We start from the raw sequence: 18,331 nt of genomic DNA on the forward strand, positions 1-18,331 counted from the left end.
TCATAAGTTATATGACACACAGTTCTGAGAAGATATCAGAAAGTCTCAGTAGATTTAGATTTTCAGATTAGCTGGTGAGCTGCACAAATGTGACTTGAATTATGACTCTCCTGTGGTTCCTACTTATGAATCCTTTTTCCACTACAAATAAATTATGAGATATATTTAAAATAATGAGTAAATGAAAAAAAAAAAAGAGGTTTTTTTAAATGGACACAACTGCTTTGAGTAATGTAACTTTTTGCTGTGAGAATGAAAAAAAAACCCTCTTCAAATCTCTTTCATATGTAACTATGTAACTACATCAATTTACTTCAGCAGCCTCAGTGAATCTAGGTTTGACCGATAAAAGTCAGCTGGAATGTCACTTCTGTGAGTGTGTGTCAGAAAAATTCAGGAGAGGTTAGTGAGGAATCTGTATGTGTTTCAGTACTTACCTGCCATATCATCTTCACATCAAAGCAGGATCCTAGGTCATAGGAAAGAAATGGAAGCATAATTCTGTTTTGAAGTGTGTCAATTCACGTATGTACAGAGCTATTACTTCCCTCTCAGGCAGTGAAACTATGTACTCTATTTAGAAAGAAATAGTTTTTTGTATAACTGTAATTATGAAGAAATTCCTTGCTGTCAGGGTGGTGAGACACTGGAACAGGTTGTCCAGGGAGGTACAAACATGGCAGTGTTCAAGGCCTTCAGCAGCCTTGTCTAGTGAGAGGTGTCCCTGTCCAGGGCAAGGGGGGTTGGGACTAGATGATCTTTAAGACACTTTCCAACACAAGTCATTCTATAATTCATTCTATAATTCTATGATTTACAAAAAGAAGAACAACAAATCTCATAGAAGTGCTTGCATAATGTTGTAGTAAGGAATTTCAAGGAAAATCTGATCAAGATGGTACTCAAGACTTTGAATAGAATTTCAGGTGCCACCACAGTGTTGCAAAGAGTCCTACAAGAAGGTCTCCCTGGCACCAGTGTTGCAACAAATCTTGTGTTCAGTAACTTATTTCAACAGCAACAAAAAATACAAATAATTTTACCATCAATAATGTTTTTTCCTCAGTTTCTTTTCTAAAACAATCAACACAAATCTTTGTTCTCTTATTCTTAGTGTTTTGAGGTTTGTTTTTTTGGGTTTTTTTTGTTTTTTTTTTCAGGGAGGAAGGAGATATTCAAACAATTGGAAACTTTTCAATCAAAAATGTGGAGATAATAGGTTAAATAGGGCTGATAATTCATGGTAAGGGAAATTTGCTCCTTCCCATATCTGTGCTTGTTTTCTGAGCAAGGTTTTCAGAATATAGGATCTTAGGTTTGTAGTCCTGCATAAACTTTTCAGGAAAGCAATTCTGCTACATCAGGGACAATCCATTTGTTAATAGGCTGTAAAATAATGGGTGTTGATTTAAAATCCAGAGACACAAAATAACTGGTTTAATTTTTGGATACGTAAAATATACCGATCACTAGTTGAAAAAAAAAAACAAACCCATACCATTTCTTTCAATGCTTGTCTGTTAAAAATAAAGCATATTTTTGACTTGGCTTATATGCCAATGTTGGTTTTTCTGAGCTCTGGAGCATGAGCTGCAATACAAGTAGAATGGCATAGCTATTTACCCAGCAGTTGTCCAGACAAACTGACCTGATTAAGGTGAAAATTTGTCATTGTAGCAGTTTTCTATGGGTGTGCTAGGATATTTTTAGTGGAAAAGCATGGTTTTTTGCAGGTTTATTTTAATACCCCTCCCACCCAGACATCAAACATTCAACTTAAAAATTTATACATTTTAATTTAAATAAGTCTCCATAATGCCTTTTGAGTATGACAGTTTAGATGCTTATTGCTCCTGTTCTACTTAGGGGCCTGTTTTCCTGGACTTAGTGCTCCATGACATGCCACTATCTCTGCTTTATGGCTGTGGACATAGCCTATTCTGTGATGAATTGAGGAAAATACAGTCTAGTAATGTAGCTACACAAGGGAATAAGAATATGAGTCACTCAAACTTTAATATCTGTGAGTGCCAAAGCTTGTATTTAAAGCTCCCCTGGAAAATTTAATTCTTTTCTGCAAAAAGAAAAAACCTGAAAATATTTTTAATTACCTCTAGACAGCTCGTTTTTATTTACTGTTGAATACATATGGTGACTTCGGTAAAGTTATTCCACAGGATATAAGTTTAGAATTTTAGCTGTGCAGAAACCTAATACTGAGTGAAAGGCTCAGTCTGAATTTTTGTACAAATGATTTCGTCTGACAGGTGGAAGAGAAGGGTGATTTTGAGTCAGGAGCATGCTGGGCTATTGGTATTCTTCAGCCATACTCTATTTGTGCAGAGAACTTTTTTGTTGATGTCTCTATTAATCCTTTCTCTCAGTTTGTAGCATTTCAGACAGAAAGCATTTTTTCCCACAAGTGTTGTGCATGTGGCATGGCCCACACAACTGAAATTCATCTGTGAACTACAGTGTCGGCTTGACATCAATTACTGTCTGTGGCTCCAGGATAGGTATCTTTAAGCATCAAGCAACAAGCAGAAGTTGTATTTCAAAGCCTTGAAACCTAGTCTGAAGCTGCTGGCCTGAAAGCTCTCATCCAATTTGGATGGTATTTTCTCAGCTTGGATTGCTTAATCAATGCTCTGTTTTCACTTCATTGGCAAAAAATAATACAAAAAGAAAGCTTCTCTATTAACAAATCATTTGTCATTTCCAAGCTGGCAGCAGAGGTCTGTGCAGTCATGTCTACTGAGCTGCTAAATCTTTATGCCTTCTCCTCTTTGGAGAATCATTAAGTTTAGAAGCACTTGCCTCTACAGGGCTGATCAGGATGACTTGTTTTAAAACATGTCAAAAATGTTGGGCAGCAGCTTGTTAAAAACATCCACATTATGGATCATTCTGATTGACTGGGCATAATTTAATGCCAGTTTTATTATTATTTTTCACACAGGTTGCAAAGATGCTTACACATCCTAATTGAGACTTTAGTCTGGACTTGGCGGAGAGATGTAGTGCATCTAAGCTCTTCCAATTTTTCTTCATATGAATCCAAAATATTTTTATTGTCTGTCTGTTAATTCAAAATCTGAGTAACTGTTGCTCAGTGCTATTACCTGACCTTGCCTAGAGAAGTTTGGAATGCCCCATTCCTGGAAAAGTTCAAAGTCAGGTTACATGGGGGCTACCTGGTCTACTGGAAGATGTCTCTGCTCATGTCAGAGGAATTGAAACACAATGATTTTTAAGGTCCCTTCCAACCCAAACCATTCTAAGGTTCTATGACTCTGTGACTGTTGAGAAACTGATTTTCACAAAGGCTGTTTGCCCACACCTTCATTGTCTTCAGCTCAAATCAAGTGTCACTGCTTCTAAACACCAGAGCTACACAGTCAGCCTAAATCTCTGCAAGAGACTGTGAACTGCAGCCCAGCCCTCAGCCCATCACATCAGACCAAACCTGATTGCCAGGGGTTTGTGTCCAAACACAGAACAAGTGATGTGCATGCATATCCCTGACTTCCATCAGGTAACCTTAAGCACATCATAATTGTATCCTGGTGTCTCATTTGCTTTAAGACAGTGAATGACCTTGACTTGGAGCAGGTACACAGCAGGCACACGTTTCAGCTGACACGGCCTCTGGCAGAGGGGCAGGTGGGGAAGCCTCTGTGCCAGAATTCATTTGAACTTATTCCTTTCATGACTGCAAGGTGGATGGGAGATGGAGGAGAGGGGAGCAACCCTCCTCCTTTTATTCCCTTGTATTTCAGGGGGATTAGTCCCTATCAGGGAGAAAGAAAGGCAGTCCCTGTCCCCAAGAAGAGTTTTTTGGGTCTCTGCCTTTGTATGTACAATGTGAGGGTGTGAACTATGACTTTTCTCTCATCCCCTCCACCATACCACGAAGACAGACTCTCCTCTTCTCCTATAACTAGGTTTTCAGAGCTCAGCAGCAAAAGGGCAGACCTTGTTCTTACAGAAAATGACATGACATTTTGTTAGTGCCAGAGAGAATTGGACTCTAGTATCCAAAGACTGAATGTAGGTCTTTTATTGAGAACTGCTTTTCAAGTTAAATAATTTTGTTTTCTGACCAATTCATAGTGAAGTACTACATCTGTGTTTCCTGTCTTGTACGCCATAAATGCAATTTGATTATATTTATTGTACGTTTCCAGGAAAAGAAAGGAAGGAAAAGTAGGAGGAAAATCATGACACAAATGACTTTGGTTTAATTTGTAACTTTCAGATTTTGAGTATTTCTTAATTTGATTTGCAGGTGATGATCTGCTGACAGAATAAATAAATAATAGAAAGTGCCAAGACTGCACAGGCATTTGCTGTGGTATCACTCCCACACGAGGAACCTTCATCACAAGTCTTTCTTCAAGTATGTTCTCTCCTGTGGTAAGTTTTTCAGTCATACAGTCTTCTCCTGTGTCAAGAGTTTTCAGCAGAGGGAGTGAGATGAGTTTTGAAAAGTCCAGCCCTGGTCCTAGACTTTGTTATCAGAACCAGAAGCTATAGACAGTAAACCTGGCTGTACTCATGTTAAACACATGCAAGGCTGTGGAGTATAGTAAATACCACAGAACTAAATTACAGGTGTCACTAACTTTAGTTTGTATTTCCTTTGTCCCCATGAAGTAGACCACATTTGCAGAGTGTGTAATTTTTTTTACTTGTCTGTTTACATGAAATTATTTTTTTTAATACTGGCACCTGTATTTTAATTTAAGACTCTCTGAATTATGTCAGTTCCTCTAAATAACTAAAAAAGACCTTCTTGTCCAATATTGAAAACAAATAAACAAAAATCCATTAATAATTCTGACAACTAACCTTTGGAATGGAGACCTAATTAGTTCTTATTGAGCTTGGTCCAGAGATCATTGAAGCAATTTGGAGTCTTACCATTAAAGTTAATTGACGTTAGAGCAAAATCCTCAGACACGCTGGTTTAGCAACATAGGATAGCAAGCAGTCTCTCTGTCACCCATCAGCAGCATCACCTCCAGACAGACAGGCTGTGTTGGCTGCTCTATTGAACATTGTTTCTGGTAAGGATGTTTCTTAAGCTGATTATGTCCCTGTGGGCAAATAGAGGACCTAAAAAAAACTTTGTGCCCTGGGCACCTGTTTATGTGGCAGTTACCAAAGCTTGCAGGTTTCACACATTCCAGTGTCAATGTGGAGCTTTCATCAGAAGTGTCAACATTAACAAGATTTTAAACTGCAGGCAAATATAGAGGATCATTTGATCCTGGCAAGGAACTGTTTGCCTCAGCACTTGTGGGATAATGTAGAGTAAGCAGCAAATCATTGATGAATCTGTAATGCAACACCAGTCCCAGGAGTACTCAGGCAAAATTGCTGCCAAGAAGAAGGCAAAACAACAAAAGTGATTAAATGTAGTGAAAGATTCAGACCTTGGGAGACCTTTAGGGAGAAGCTTCTTATTTTAAGCATAAAGGAAAAAAAAATGGTACAGAATTATGTGCATAAAGCTTTCATTCTGGCTTAATAAAAACTATAAGGAACCCACAGATGCTGAATGTTTACTGAACCTTAATTGGCCTAGAATCATTCTTGCATTACTCTAGCTCCATGCTTGTGGTAATGTTGACTTCTGGCCATTAGCCACGAGTTTCTAGTGCACCTTTTGGACATTCTACCAAGCCATTAATTCTCATCATTGTTAAACACCTTACATGCTTTTGCTGTTGATAGACATAATTAATAAACATAGGTAAAAATTTGCATTGATAGAGCAAGGTGCTTGATCATTCCTTGAACGTTTAAAACATGTGGAAAATTCACTAACAATATCCAACAATATTTAAATGGGGATTAGAGAACCTCGGTGGAGTTGCATTGTCAAAATGGTGCACATCTGTCAACACAGAGAGGTGGTCCTTAGCCTTGCATTTCAGTGGATGCCTACTTGCTCCCTATCTCTGTTTTGTCTTGTTTCTGGATGCCATAGTTCTAATAGATCCAGTGGGATCCATGCAGGTTCTTCCATAGTAATGGTTGGGACTTGTACTAAAGACCTTGGTACAAGGGAGATCACTGCTCATTTCCCATCTCTGTGGTGTATTTGCTTGGGGAACACAGTCCAGTCACTGTGGCTGGTTTTAATAGGGTTGACAGAACTACTTTCTTTGGGTAATCTGCTTTGTGGCACACCTTTGTTTCCAACTATATTGCTGTGCCTGGAAGAAGGGTTCAAATTCCATTTGGTTGCCCAGGTTACCTAATTTAACAAATTTTGTTTAGTCAGTTTCAAATAATGACATCGAGATTTAAAAAAAACCCTCCCTAATCACATTGATTATCCTCAGAGTAATCCATTCCCTTTGCTAATTTATTTTGTAAGCTAAGCAAGGTTATACCACAGTATTAAATACAGTCATCTATTTAGATGAATCCAGTTGCAAAGCTCTGGCTAATATTCTTATGGCATTTAAATTAAAATATGCATTCCACCTACTGATACCAAAAATACTGAGTTAATGTACCAAAAATAAACATTCATTTAAAGAAAACAAAGAGGCTTTTAAGTGATCATTCTGAAAATTTCGATGTCATTTTGCAATAATTTGTGTTGCGTGATTCATGCTTGAAATATTGTTTTCTACTTTCCCTTAAATATGCTTCTCTATTGTTGGACACCTTTTACTTTGCACCAGCTGATTTTGGAGGTAGATGAAGATGGTTCTTAGTCTTTTATCAGCTTCAGCAGGGAGGATGTTCTTTAGATTATACTGGGAAAAAATTATGTAAGGATCTCTAGCTTCATGTTTATATCCAGGCCAGCAGACATCCAAAGAAATTTGTCTCCTAGGTACCATCAGAAAAGGGGCAGGCAATGTAGATGGGCATGGCAATGAGGCCCTGCCTGTACCATGACAGAAGGGCCCCACAAGGCCTTTCAAGTCTGCAGTAAAGCACATGCTCAAGGGATTAGGCAGGAGGGAAGAAGAGAATCAGCTCTTCTTTTTATCTGAATGCACACACACACACAAAAAAAGAAACATTTTCTCTCAGGCATAACCAAGGTGGAAGACAATGTCTTACTGATGGAGGAACATGTATTTAGCACCATGATTTATTGAGAGTGTTTGTGCTTGTTTCCTGAGAAATACATGGAGCCTTTTGATAACGCTAGATGATAGCAATCTGCTCTGTGGGCAGATGTGCACATAATAGATGGTGCCTGAGGCATATTTGCCCACATTTGGTGCAATCTCTTGTTTATCTTACCACATGATTTAGTTTTATTGTATTGACTGTTGAGAACAGTATCTTCTTCATGTTGGAAATCACTACCTTACTTATAAGTATGCAGATTTTAATAATGTAGTAACAGTAATGATTTTTTTTCTAAGTGTATGATAAAAATAGTGTCACTCTTTCCTTTGGTTGAAGATGCTTTAAAATTGGTGGACTGGTCATACTGATTTTGAAATAATCTATTTTTGCTGTTGTTCCAGCTGATGTAAATTAATGGAAAATGGTCTCAGAATCTGCCTAGACAATGCTTTTGCTTTTTTGAGAGTCTATGCACTATGTTTAAGAGTCTTGCCCTATGCTCTCAGCTGGGATTTCGATGGGATCATTTCCTTTGAAGTTTTGTTGTTGAAGTTCCAGATCAATACAGGATTTATGTTCACATGTTTTCAAGTACACAAGTAGTCCTTCTGAAATCAGTGAAAAAAGTTCTGACTTAATTGATGTCAGTGCCAGAACTCCCACTCACTTCAGAAAGGCCATACCTAATCACATTTTTCAGTCGAGTTGTTTTGGGGCAAGAAAAGGGAAGAGTGTTCTGTTTATTACCAGTGAATGAAGGGTAGTCATATGTTAAGATTTTATAACAGATACAGTGAGATATCCATGGAGAACTGTCAGAAGTAATTATTTCAGTTCCATAAAAATCTTCAGGTTTAGTAATTCCAGTTCTTTATTTTGTCCTTCTACATTATGTATTAATGTTAACCATGTTACTGTGATGACATCAAATGTAATCCGAATGGTTTAGACAGCATTTAGATACAATTGATGCAAAGCTTTTTACTATATCAAACTAAAACCATTAGTCATATCAAAATAAATTGTTTTGTCATTGCCAAAATGCTTTTGTTTTAGATTCCTGAATCTCTTTTCTTCAAGCCATTTGTTTAATAGGAAATTCTGAAGTAGTGACATTCTTTCTGATTTAGAGCAACATCAAATTTTGAAGGGTCAGAGTTTCCTGCAGAACAGAAATTCCAATTTTGACCATTTCTCAGTGCAGTGAGTACTTCATTTACTGTGACTGTTTGCCAACTCAGTGAAAAGCTGGGTACTAAAGTGCTATTCAAATTTGGAGCTTAGCTGGCTAATATTATTGCTGATCAAAAGAACATGATCATATGGTTATATTGTTGGACAAATACATTGTCTGTGATGCCTTGGTTTTTCAGAAGATAATGAGACTCGTTACAATCGCTCTTCCTCACATACTCCATTTCTGGTTGACAAAATTTTTAAATAGAGCCCAAGCTTTTGTAGAACATAGAATGTTTCTTCTACCTTCCTTCTACTCTCAGAAAACATCTTCACAACCTACATAATAAGCCAGAGTCACAAATAAGTCATAGTTTTACTATTAAAAGCTTTTGCAGTAGATTGATGTGCAATATAGCCACTTTTATTGAGCCTTTTATTAAATTTTACTTGTTTCTTAATTTCTTGTTAGTCATAATTTCTTGGCAGAGCATTATATACTAACAATAACTCTTTATCCTCTTACCTGGTAACTTTATCTACAGAACCACATGTTGTTTTTCTTTTACTGTAATTATGATGGGCTGGGATTGAGGCTGTCTTAACACTATTTTATACAAATATAGTGTCCTCTGAGTGCCTGGCTGGTGATAATATCCTCAAATTTTTTCTGCTTGTTTCCTAAAATGTCTGCATTGTCAGAAATTTTGTTCACACAGAGTCATGGAGTACTTTGTTCAAACAGTGCTGACTATGGTGTAATAAATGTCCCCAGCTGTTTTATGGGAACCTTTAACATACAGGTTGAGTGGCAAGTAGTCACATAAACCTTCTTCCACTGTTGTAATGGACCTTGAAAATCTGCTAAGCCCTGGAGGACTAGGGAGGTCAAGGAAAGGCAGGATATAAAAAATAATATTAACACATCGTTAGTGTAAGCAAACATAATGCGATTTTGCATTGAAATGAAATTTTATATACTCACAGGAAGCATCATCTAGCGGTTAAGGTATAGAATTGGGAACTGAATGATGCTGCTTCTATTCTTGGCCGTGAGGCTGTTGGTTTTGTTCCAAATAGAGAAGAGCAGAGGTCAAAAATATACCTGAATAAAAGAGCTTTCTGTTTTTAATAATGGCATGAAATAAGGCCATATCCCAAAGCATTACATAGAAACAGAGCTTTGATTTCAGATAAGATTTCTATGAAAACCAACTCAGAATTTCATAAAAGGGACAGATCAGAGTTAAATGAAAATGGATATGAGAGGAAAGTCATACTCAGTCTGAAATCATGTCAAGAGAGGTATGTAAGTTTAGTCTGAGGTCAGCAAATGTAGAAAGCACCAAGGGTAGTAATGGCACAATAATTAGTTGAAGGGTCATGAAATGTGTCCATCTCATACACCCATGAAATTTCAGTAGCTGTCTGGCAAAGGATATTAAAACCCTGCTTTTGTATGAATGTAAGATTACTCACATAGAGAAATTTGTGCAAAGTCCAGGGTGTAAATCATGGTCTTCACAGGGTTTGTGCCTGCAGTTTGAATGGGAATGGATTCAAATGAAGTCATTCCCAGCTGTGCTCAGCTGCACAGGTAATGTGCACATGTGAAACTGCCATATGAAAAAACAGAACTTAACTGAGACAGCTTGGAAAGTTTGACCCCATGTATGCAGAGCTTTGTCTGCATTTTCTTGGTCCTAGCTCACCTTCATGCCATCATCAGGTTTCTCTCTCTTTCTACAGTTATCCAAGCTCTCATTGAGCAGGTCAGCTATTAATTTAAAAAACTGGAATTATTGTACCATAGATGTCTCTTCTGTTCATAGTCTGTTGCTCTGTGTTCTAGATTTGGAAGGTGGTGGTGCTTGGGCATTCCTGAAGTGTGAAGGTATTTATTTCCAAGATTAGAAAATATAGAGGTCTTGGAATCACATATGGGCAGAACCACTTGTCTCTGGATATCGGGTATAGTCTAAAACATCTAATGTTAAGATGTTCTGGATGTGTCATATATCCTGCTCCTTGACATGCCCAGTGTATCTCCAGCCTGGAGACTGCTGAGCACTTCAGCATGTCTTGCACCTCAGACCTGTAAGGATTTCAAACTTAGAAATGGATGCAGGATTCAATGTTATGGTACTGGCACACTATGTCCTGGTGTAGAGGCATTCATCCAGCAGTTGGGAGGTCCCACTTCTTTTCCCACTTCAAGTCCCACCTCTGCCTAAGTAGATATGAATTTGCATTTTCTGCCTCTCTGGGGAAGTATCTTAAACAACAGGCTCAGAGTAAGCTTTGAGAAACGGTGATGGGACAGGGAATCAAGATTGTCCTTCCCTTGTTTCAAGCTGTTCCAATTTCAATGAGGTGATTAAATGTTCATTGGATCGGGGGTGGCAGGAGGAGAATGAATGAACTGTACCAAGAGAGAGAGGAGAAGGAGCTAAACATTTTCAGATATTTAAAGTGTTTGAAACTGGAACTTGATATTCCAAGTGAGAGCTCCATGATGTTTGGAGAGGATGTTGTCTGTATTTTGTGAGTAAGGGACGGCTCAAGTATCCATCTTCAGGAGGCGGTACATAATGGTGAATTGTGCAAGTCCCAGCTCAGGATAGCAGCTGTGTTGGGGAGGGTGTGGGGGGAAAGAAGGGCACCTCCATCTCCCAGCAGCATCATTCAACCAGCTTCATCCGATCAGCCTTCCAGATGTTCCGTGCTGAGGCACCTGGCTGTCCCCATCTAATGGCACATCAGTGCCTAAGTCGGGATATGGAGTATCAAAGCACCAAGGATTGTCTCTGAGGATGTAGTCAACATTGTACTTCATGCATCAAGAATCCCAGTGATACCTGTAAACCTCTTTGTAAAGCTCTTCAAAATCTCCAATGAAAAATGAAATAGCACTATTTTTTTCTAATAAGAATTGATCAAAAGTCTAAGAGTCAAGGTTTTAGAGGAGATACCATCTTTTATTAGATCAGCTGCTATGCTTGAAAGAAGCAGGCCAACTTTCAGGCACAAATCTCTTCTTTGTAATCTTGATCACCACTCATTACCGCAAGGTGTTACAAAGTCAAACTCCCAGTTTGTCTCTATCTTTGAATGCCTTTCTCATTTTATTGCAGGAAGTTAAATTTTCTTTTAGATTGCTGATTTTGTGATTAGTCCTATTAGTCATCTTGTCTGAAGTGTAGTTTACAGAAGCTGGACTGAATTACCCTTTACAGCTCCAGAGACTTCTTTGCAGCAGCGGAATACCCATCTGCCATGTTCCATTTGCCTTCCACTTCTGGCTCTAACACCTAAATATAGAAAGCTAAAAAAGTGGGTCCAACATTTTGCATTTTAGCAGGCACACATTCAGGAAGTAAATTTATTGATGACATATTTAATAGTTAATTAACCAATTTTTACAACTGTAATTCTAAAAGGAACAGCTGTTGCTTAATTTATTGAAGTTAAGTTACTCCAATGCACTTGGGTTCATGGTTAAAAAAAAGTTAATTCCTTGAGGAATAAAAAGAAGAAAGAAGCTGGGGGCAGAGAGGAAATATAATTACTTTTTTTTTTCTATATTTCCAAAACAACTGTCAGCTTTCTGTGGAAAGTCAGTCTTTGTGTCCATTCCCCTGTTCTTCTCTAATCGAAAAGTATCTAGTCTGATATCTTTCTGCAAATGCTCTGCAGAGGGAATTGAACCTGTTTGTTTCGTTTTGTTTTCTCTTTGATTTTCTCTTTAAAATCTTCGTTAGGTTTTCACAATTTATATGTGGATATGTATTAACAAGAAAGCAGAAGCTGGGCAAAAAAATGAAGGAGATTTTCAATTAAATTTGTCTGTAAAATTTGCCCCCCGTAAACTGAACACTCTGTTATGCTCTATTTAAAGATGTCTCCATGAACCTGTTAACTTTTACATCTGTCCAAATTCAAGGCATTCTGAGATGAGATTTTGTCTCAAGCTGAGTCCTGAGGCTGGAGTTCAGCTACTGAAGCACTAATGTAAATGTGTATTTTTTCATTGTAAATAGTTTTCATAAAATTTTGGTTGTCTTTTGTTATTTTCAACTTCAAATGAAAAGCAAGTCTTCTCCAAATCCCCAAATATTCATGAATATATTATGAATATATTATATTACAAACTAACACCTGTACCATATGCTGTGAGTTCCGTGCATTATTTATGGAGCAAAGCATTATTGATAGGTATGAATAAGGGTAGTGACACCCTGGTCTTTTGCTTCCCCCCTTCTTCTTGGTCCTTCTAATAAACCTGCAAAATATGAGGACTTCAGGAGCCTTTACAGGAGCAGTCAAAGTTAAGAATTGTGATGAAAAAAACTGGTAACTGTAAGAATAACAGGGCATGAAAAGTCAATTACTTGCAAGGTGTTGGGAGCTTGGCAAGAAAGTAATCAAAGCAATATCGCATCATGTCTTCATTATAAGACTATAGATGCTGTGCAGAGCAACATTAATGAGCTCCTCTGAAACTTTGGGGAAGGTTAAACCAGTCTAAACTCACTTGCTGCTTTGGTCTGATTTTGGCATACATTAGTGTCTCTACAGTTTGATGCTGAGGAGTAGATAGAAACCTGCTACGATCCACTAAATATGCTGTCGTATTCAGTTAACAAATCCATCAGAATTCATAAAACACTAAATATATCCTAAAATTGGTTAAAATTGCAAAATAAATTAGAATAGAGTAAATCAAAACAAGAGCAAATGCAAACAAGGAAGTAATAAAGCGAAATCTTACATTTAAGTGTAAAAGATACTGAAACATTAACTTTGGTTTGCATTTTAGAAATTACTAAAATGGTGTTTTAGAATTGGATGCAAAATTTATTGGCCAAGTATTGTTCAGGAGCAAGGCAGCATTATTTGTTCTAATATTGGTGAATTCGTTACAAAGAAGCATGAGTGTAAAAATTTCCCTCTCCACCCTTTCTTCCATCTCTACTCCTTTCAGAATATACTTCTGCATGTCACCAGGACATATTGAAATATAGCACATATCTTGAAAGGTGTTCAGTTCTGTCTCTATTGTGCAGGGGCATGAAAAATTCTTTTGTTGGCTGAGGCATTGATAAAGTAATAGCAATTTATGCAAGCATAACTATTCAACTTCATTATTTCTTTGGAGAAATTCCACGGAATAGAGCAGGAGGAGTGAAATTGAGGGGATTTGTTGCCATTTAAAGTAAAAAATATTGTTAATTACTATGAAATAAGAAAAAGAAAACAAAACTTTCCTGTATTTAGTTGCTGGTAAGGTTTTGGGATTTTTTACATTAATGTCATTTGCTTCCCCTTAGCAGATGTTTCCAATGCATGACCCATACCTATCTGCGAATATGAGAACCACTCCTAGGGTGTCTGTAGAACTTTGTTAAGAAAATCAAGCCTATTGGGTAAATTTTAAGGAGCTGCAAGCAAAACAAAGTTGAAAACTAATGCTATATGATAGTACCAGTACAGAACTAGATAATTTTCTTTCCCAGTATTGTAATTAGGCTCTGAAGGTCTTATCCTAAAAGACTTGGAGTCAACAAGAGCAACATTACTGACTTTGAGAGATTGAGAATGTCAGCTTATTGGAGTTTTGTTTGTCTTTAGTGTCTTTAATGCACATAAGATGCTTGAATAGCAGTAATTGGAATTTCCTAGCTTGGTCATTTGGCAAGGCTAGGAGGCTAAAGATTGATACTGCTGGGTGTTGTATTGATGCTTTTCCACTGATGACCTTTGAACACTGACTTGCCCATTCTGCCCACAGTTAATTTATCATGAAGAGACAGAAAATAAGAAGAACCTATTTTTTTCCTTTCAGAATCCAGCAGCTGTGAAATTTAAAATAAAGCATCTTCAGCAATTCTTGGACAGTGAAAGAGGCAAAATGCTTGAAGGCAGCAAAACAGAGGTTTCTGTGCCTGCAGACAGATACACAGTGGCTGATAGCCAGAAAGATTTTTCCTCATAATAATAGTTTATTCTTCTGAGTACAATGGAATATAGAATAATTCCACAAAAGATGATATTGTTACTGCAAGAACAGAGCTGAGTTTGGGCCATGAGGAGCAGAACTCTTTTGCCTTTTCCCTTGCGGAAACTGGAAGAAAGAAGTATGATGTTAAGGAAAAAAAAATACAACAGTGGGAGGCTGCTGTGGTGATGACCAATATTCCACTGCTTTAAGTCCTTATGCTTATTATATTGTGTGCTCTGGATTTAATTACAAATCTAGAGTGTAGTGCTAATAAGGTTGCACAGTTTTGTCTTCTTCCTCTCTCTGAGGCAGGGCTAATTAAAAAAGGCATTAATTAATATGTGCTTTGAGGTCCCAGAACTTTAGGTGATTAAAATACTTTGAGTAATATATTATAACTTATAGTGCATGGATCACTGTGAAATGGTTTCATGTCACTGACTGTAAAATGTGACCTATCTCAAATGCCACACCTGCTAGGGAGCTGAGCAGTTGGAATTGACCATCTCTGTGTCCCTGGAAGAGATCTGTTCAGCTGTCAGTCCCTGGGCTCCCTTCCAGCCACAGGGGGACATTAATGGCAAAACCTTTGCATCTTTGATTTCAGTACCCATTTCTGATGCAAAGACTTTACCTTTTAGTCAGGTGCTTACAGCCAATTTTTGGTTTTACGTCTGGTCTAGAAAAGTTGCGGGCTTGAGTAAAGCATTTTTTTTTTATTTCTTTGTGCTCTTAGGTCTCTAATTAACCCACAACACCTTTGTCCTCTTCTTGTGGGTAATGCATAGGAGATAATTACTTAAATATTGAAAACATATTTACTAGCTTCACAATTTCTCTTTGCTTCCATTACTGACATTTTGCAATGGTTACAGTCAAGGCATATGCACTGTCAGCAAAGGAGACAAGTAGACCTTTTGGTCTAGAATACATATTTAGAATTTCAATTCAGTGAGCAGTAAATGTGGCAGTGAATGCTAATAAATGTTAGAGTCAAGACTACCCTAGTGCTAAATAGGGCAGTTCCTGATCAGACGGGACAGCTTTGAAGTGATCAGCACAGGGGTGCCACCCTTACAGCCACCTCAGGGATGATGATGCCTTCTCCTTCACACTTCTGATGAGAGGAGGATGTTCATTTCCCTGCTATGTATGGTATCCTTCAGATCTCCTTCAGACATATCACTAAGTTAGACAGTCCTCTGCTTTCAGGAAAAGGGTCAAATATCTGCTTTTCAAAATGACCCCCATCCCCCCATACACACAGCAAAATCTTCCTGTTAGAAAAGACTAAACCAAAATACCCCGGCTTCTGAGAATTTTAAATTTGTATCTAGATTTTTAGGCTACGTTTTGGTGCTCATTTCTTCTTATAATCACCATGGCAGCAATACTTAATTCATTTTGTTAAAAAAAAAGAAGCTCTTTCTACACTTTGTCTATGAAGAACTATGCCAAAAAGAAAAAAAAAAGAAGATAATTTTTGTAATTTATTACATGACAACACAAAATTGGAAGCCTGCAATCAGTGGGAAGTAAAAGCTTTCAAAAATAAAGCTACAAGGTGATAAGTTAAAATTGCTGGTTGTCACATCCATCCTACTGCTTTTATCCATAACTACTCTGTTCCTTTTATAAAAGCCTGGATTTATTAGCAACCACTGGAGGCCTTCAGACACCACCAGCCCTTGTAGCTCCCAGGTTAATGACTGGTATTAATTACTACCAATGTACAAATTCCTAAGGTCCTGTACCAGTTGCTGTGCTTTTGTCTCAGATGCATCTAAAAATCCAGTCTTTAGCATGATTTAATTGTCACTGTCTTCAGCACTGAGTGTTATTCTAAGCTGAAGCTATTTACAGGTCTCATGAATAGTTATATTTGTATTTGACTGAAAAAAGGGTCAGTGATTGCAGCAAAATGGGCCTTCACACAGGTTCCAAGGGGAAGAGGGGAGCAGGTGCTTTAGGCTAACCTCCTCTCTGAATGCAGTCATTCCACATGAAGAATGAAGGAACTGTATGACTGATCACTTATATAAAGGTTAAGGAACAAAGATACAACTTCCTAGATTTCTTCCTGGCCTAGTGATATCTGTCTTGTCTTGTATTTTAAAGAGAATGTGACTCTATATTGCTCTTCTGAGCTCTTCTTCAGTACTATATTCACAGAACCCCCATTCTGGCAAAGTCTGAGGCTGCCATGAGTGCCATCTCCCTCCAGGAATCCCATTAGGTTGGTCCTTCCTACACGCCAATGCCACCTAAGCAGCTTCTTTCATGCTTTCTCCTCTGATGTCTCGTGCTGAGGGACTCCCCTCCGCATATATCCATCAACATCTACTTCATCATCATCCTTCAGGACTATTTTGCTCTGTAGATCCATTTGTGAGTCCCCAGCAGAGTAGATGACAACACTGACAGCCAGTGGGCTGACACTGTAACTTCCCACTGGCTAAGCCTGTCTCATTCCCTTCTTCCCATGACAGGTAGATCACTTGTGAAAGTCCTCACCAAAGGACATGGTAGATTCTAAAAATTCACAAGGGATGATTGAAGCTCTTGAAAATAAATCCACTGAGCATTGCAAAATACTTGAAGCCCATATTCAGAGAAATAAGGTCCTGAGCTAAAATCATTAAAGGCAGAGAAATTATTAGCAAGTTTTAACATATGGTTGTCCTGTTTTTATGATTCCATAACCATCCACTTATGGCCATACTCTGTGGAGTTTTTTTAGTTGAAACACCAGAACAGTCCCAGGAGCAAAAACTGTGCTCAGAGACCTCTTAATGTCAATTCTGTAAAAAAAGGATACTCTGCTGGAGTGGACAGACCTTTGATCTAACCCCTTGTCATCTTTCTTAGGTTTTGCTTTTATGTATCTAAAATGGGAATCAAAATCAGAGTATTTCACTCTTTGTTACTATTTTTATTGTTTTTCTAGCAGCACAACTGAATTAATCACACACACACACACAGACAATATTAGAACAGTGGCACCTAAGGCAAAACCCCCCAAATCTTAAGCTTTACCCCCACATCCCAGTAACAGAGATGCTCTGATAAGATGCACATTGGCGGATGTCAGTGATGTCTAGAGCCACAATATTCTCTTGGAGAGCTGCTGTTTCAATCTGAAGCAGGTAAAGCAGGTCCTACTGCATCTTTTACAAAGAATTTTTTGATAGTTTCCCTATGATTTATCCAGTGGCACAGTGTGAGAGGCTAAAACCCACCATGGGTTTTAGATATTTTGTTAGTGCATTTTCTACCAGTAGAAATTTAATAGAATCATTTTCTGCCTTTGAAATACCAGATGCCGTATTGATCTTTCTCTTATAAATGCTGTTACTATGGATTTTGATGCCTCCTTGCTTATAACAAGACACAGAGATTTGTTGTAGAGCATGTTCTCTGTATATGTTTCGTAAATGAGCATAATTTGGAGTGATAGAGATTGCTTTTCTTTTTTTTTTACCTAGAGTTGAGCTACAAAAACGGTCTTTACCAGAGGAAAAATTTTTGAACTTTTGAACGCCAGAAAAGGTTTTTATTCAATAGTTAATTTTTTCTTTACCTGCATTCTTTTATGCAGGACTACAAAGGTAATCTGTCTGTCTGAATACTAAAACATCTACAGGGGATAATTCTACCTGTCTGTGTCCTCTTAAGGAGAAATAAACTTCTCCTTAAGAATCTCAGAAAATTAATTTACTGAATACTAGTATTCCTTTTTTTTTTTTTTTTGCATATACGAATATATTCTTTTACAAATTTCCCAGACGTCCACCTTCTCCCACCTCTGTTAATCAGCATTTCCCAAGCTGAAGATGAAGAATGCTCTGGGTGGATTGACAGATGACAGCAACAATACCATTTGATACACAAATCCTCAAAGATAATTCAAGCACATATTCTTTTGCTGAAGCTGGCAGGAGGCTGGTGCTCAGTGGATTTTAGCACTGGATTGCTGGCAAAAACAAAGCCAGTGTAGGTCACCACCAGCTCCACCACAAGGATCAGCTCTCAGCCCCACATTCCCCTCCT

At 37.9% G+C, this 18,331-nt stretch overlaps 1 long non-coding RNA gene across 1 annotated transcript in view; it reads left to right on the forward strand.

The window, feature by feature from the left end:
- Positions 1 to 18,331, forward strand: part of LOC128811597 (uncharacterized) — a 69,460-nt gene that overhangs the window by 15,735 nt on the left and 35,394 nt on the right. The window contains exon 2 of the long non-coding RNA XR_008438399.1: positions 4,289 to 4,416. This is a non-coding gene — a long non-coding RNA (uncharacterized LOC128811597). The remainder of the gene's footprint in view (positions 1 to 4,288; positions 4,417 to 18,331) is intronic.

The sequence above is a fragment of the Vidua macroura genome, chromosome 1, assembly GCF_024509145.1.
Source record: "Vidua macroura isolate BioBank_ID:100142 chromosome 1, ASM2450914v1, whole genome shotgun sequence".
NCBI lineage: Eukaryota > Metazoa > Chordata > Aves > Passeriformes > Viduidae > Vidua > Vidua macroura.